This window comes from Gossypium arboreum, chromosome 10, assembly GCF_025698485.1.
Source record: "Gossypium arboreum isolate Shixiya-1 chromosome 10, ASM2569848v2, whole genome shotgun sequence".
Taxonomy (NCBI): Eukaryota; Viridiplantae; Streptophyta; class Magnoliopsida; order Malvales; family Malvaceae; genus Gossypium; species Gossypium arboreum.
This window is the reverse complement of record NC_069079.1, coordinates 22,193,841-22,197,826: the sequence shown is the minus strand read 5'-3', so window position 1 is coordinate 22,197,826 and position 3,986 is coordinate 22,193,841. Positions and strand designations below refer to the sequence as shown.

The 3,986-nt window shown below is 39.6% G+C and overlaps 1 non-coding gene across 1 annotated transcript; it reads left to right on the top strand.

The window, feature by feature from the left end:
• The first annotated feature begins 3,461 nt into the window (after nt 1–3,461).
• LOC128282803 (small nucleolar RNA R71) lies at nt 3,462–3,568 on the top strand. The gene has a single exon (XR_008273156.1). It is a non-coding gene; the product is annotated as a small nucleolar RNA R71 (small nucleolar RNA).
• The last annotated feature ends 418 nt before the right edge of the window (nt 3,569–3,986 follow it).

The window sequence follows — 3,986 nt, the reverse complement described above, 5'->3', positions numbered from 1 at the left end:
ATCCCCACATGGTGTGACGGGGGACGGAGCTGTGTATAGCGGATGAATAATTTGGATGGGATTGCATTGCATGATTGATGAATGATGTTTTTTTTTAATGCTTTTTTTTCCGAGGGTTGGACACACTGAGTTTACGAAAACTCACCCCTTCTTTTATTTTATTTTCAGGTGATGCTCAGTAGAAGGTTCGATGTTTGGAGGAACTCTGGGTGGCCAGCTAGCAAGATGTTTTGGACTTGGGTTTTTTTTTAGCATTTAAGTTTTTATCTCTTTTAAGTATGTCTCAGACCAGATTGTAATAAGGTTTTCGTTATGTTATTATTACTTGAATTATTATTATTAATTATCACTGTAATTACAGGAAGTTGAACATGGGTTTTCTAAATTATAGTGTTTCTACGTTTCCGTAATTAAATTCTTAAATATTAAGTTTTCTTAAATCAAATGTTTTAAACAAGGTTTTCGCAACTGAAAGGTGTTTTCTTTTTTTTTCCTAAAAGTTAATCAGTGATTTTTTCAATTTAAGAAGGGTTTTCAATGGAAACACGGTTTTCTCTAAAACACTTCAATGTGACACACTAGATTCGGCCATAGCATCTGGGTCGGGTTTAGGGTGTTACATTTAATGATGTAAAACCCTTGGAAACATATGATTTTCATTGAAAACCCTTCTTAAATTGAAAGATACCTTAATTAACTAAAAAAAAAACTCCTTTCAATCACTTGTTTAAAACATATGATTTTATGAAAACATATCATTTTAAAATTTAGTTGCGGAAACGTAGAAAACATACTATAATTTAAGAAATCCATGTTTAACATCTCGTAGTTACAACGAAAATAATAATAATAATTCTAGTAATAATAACATAAGGAAAACCTTATTACAATATGTCTGATCATACTTAAAAAGAAATAAAAACTTAAATGCTTAAAAAAATACCAAGTCTGAATTATCTTGCTAGCCGGCCACCCAGAGTCCCTCCAAACATCGAACCTTCTACTGAGCATCACCTGAAAATAAAATAAAAGAGGGGGTGAGTTTTCACAAACTCAGTGTGTACAACCCTTGATGTAATGCAAACCCATCCAAATTATCCATCCGCTACACACCAGCTTCGTCCCCCATCAGACCATGTGGGGATATAAATATCGACCCACCCAGTCCACACACCAATGGTAGCCCGGTTACGGAACTACATTCATTTACATATTGGGCTTTAAAAGCCGTCGGTGGATCCACGATTGTCAGGCAACCATGCGATCCTTATATACTTCCTCCGTACCATAATTCCCACCCCATATGCAACCTAAACAGAACATCATATGTATGCATGTCACATCCATAAAACTTTCATTCAACACCTAGGTGTATTTTGGTCGTTTTTGCCTTTAGGGGCATTTCGATAATTTTTCCTTAATTACCGTGCTCGAGGCCGCGGAAGTGTTAGGGCTGAATCGTCAGCATCGGGCCATATGCCCAATGTTGGAGTAGAAGAGGCTTCGGCCTCACCTGTGGCTGGGAATAGACAGTATCGAGCTACGGGAGAAGATGCATTGTCACAGGCAATGCTGAGAATTTTAGAAAGGGTCGCTGGGCCCAATAATGGCAGCAAAAATTGGGGGTCCATTCAGGAGCGGCTTCGATTGAACGGGGCTAAGATCTTTAAAGGCGTGGCTGGCGTGGCTCCTAACGTGGTTGAATATTGGTTGGAGGCCACTGAAAGAATAATGGAGGATTTGGATGCTCACCGAAACAAAAGCTGAAAGGAGCTGTGTCACTATTAAGGGAAGAAGCCTACCAGTGGTGGTTGACAGTGAAAAAGGGCACCCAACCGAAGCAGGTCACTTGAGAGTTCTTCAAAGCTGCTTTCCAAGGGAAGTATATGGGTGCAAGCTATGTGGATGCTAGAAGGAAGGAGTTCCTGAACCTGACCCAATGAAACAAATCGGTGGCGGAGTATGAGGCGGAGTTTCTACACCTTAGTAGGTATGCAAGAGTAATGGTGGCAACGGAGAGGATGGACTCAGAGATAGCCTCAGGGTACTGATAGCTCTACGGAATCGCCTGTGAGCCTCAGGCAACCTGTCAGTCTCTCCCTTACGAGTGTTTGTGCACTTGTAAGACTACTGTAGCCAAACTTTTAGTTTTTCAGCATTTCGACATTTTGGCATTTCAGCTTTTGCCGATTCATAGTGTATGTGCAGTGTATGTACACACCTGGTAAGCAAGAGTGATGCGATTTCCTTAGCCCAAACCTACAATCGATATCACTCAAAGTTTAATCTTACATACTTATTGAATACTTTACCAAAAGCCAGAATCTCACCTTAACTTTACCTTGTGCGATAAGTATAACAACCCCTTCACTAACCACGATAAACTCCTAGATTTGCACCAGTCGTAACTATTAAAACCAGAATAATAGGTGACTCATATCCAACACAATTCCCCTTACCTTACTATGGCAATTCGGCCAACCTTAGCCAATGGATGAGGAATACTTACCAAAACCGCAAACACCTAAAGAGCAATTCGGCAGATAGCTAAGATCCGAGATCCGATACTAATTCCCTACCAAAGTTGATTGAAAGAGTAAGGGATAATAATTGATACCTAACAAAGAAAACAGATTGGAAGAGCAACACTGACACTAGATTCGGTCAAAGAGTATTCAGCCCTTGGGAGATTCGGATTTTCGGCTTTTCAAACTTAGTATGGTGAATAAGGTTTATTTGGTACAGATTAAAAAAGAAGAGTAGAAGAAGAAATCGGCTAAGTGAAACAAAGAAAATTGTGTAGAGAAGAATAGAAATCGACAGGAAGAAAAGAAAGAAAAATAAAAGTGTTTACGGCTTTTTGGATCTTGAAAAGAAAAGGGTTTTCGGCTTTTGGAGAAAAGGGTTTCTGGCAACAAGGTGAAGAAGAATTTCGGAAGTAGCCTGACAACCCTGTATTCGGCCCCTATTTATAACCTTATAGCTGAATTTTCCATGCTCAATTCCCAATTCGGCTCCATCACTTCTCCCTTCTCATCTCCTCATTTTTCTCCCTGATAACCCCTTGATCCTTTCCTTAATTTTCTCTTCTGAACACTCCCCTTAGAGTCCATCTTTACGCCACTTACATCCTTCTAGAAGGCTAAAATTAAACTTCTAAAACAAAAAACTAGGATTCGAACCTTAGACCTCCTTCCTAGCTACTAACACCACCTCCATGCACTCTACGTGGCGTGGTTTGATAACATGGTGACTGTGTCGAGGTTGCAAACACTAGCGGCTTTTGTCGGCTTTGTACTTATGATTTGCCACTGATAATTATTCAATGACATATCTTCAATAAACTCATAAGCTTCCTCAGGTGTTTTGTTATTTATAGTTCTACCGGTAGCTGCATCGACCATTTGCCTAGTTGAGGGGTTCAAACTGTTGTGAAGAGTTTGAACCTGTAGCCATAAAGGTAACCATGGTGAGGGCACCTTCTTAGTAAGTCCTTATACCTCTCCCATACGTTGTATAAAGTCTCTAAATCCATCTAAACAAAGGAAGAGATATCGTTCCTCAATTTGGCTGTCTTAGTCGGTGGAAAGTACTTTAGTAGAAACTTCTCGGTCATCTATTCCCAAATAGTGATTGAACCTCACGGTAGGGAGTTCAACCACTGCTTAGCCTTATTTCTTAACAAGAGGGGAAATAGCCTTAGACGAATGGCATCGTCAAAAATGCCATTAACCTTGAAAGTGTTGCAATATTCTAGAAAGTTGACTAAATGAGTATTTGGATCCTCATCTTGCAAGCCATCGAACTAAATAAACTGCTGGATCATTTGGATTGTATTTGGCTTCAATTCAAAATTGATTGCAGGGACGGTAGGTTGAACAATACTTGATTCAGCCCCAGTGAGATTGAGCTTAGCATAATTTTACATAGTACGAGGAGCAGGATTTTAATTTACAGGAATTTCGGCAACCACAAGAGGTAGCGGA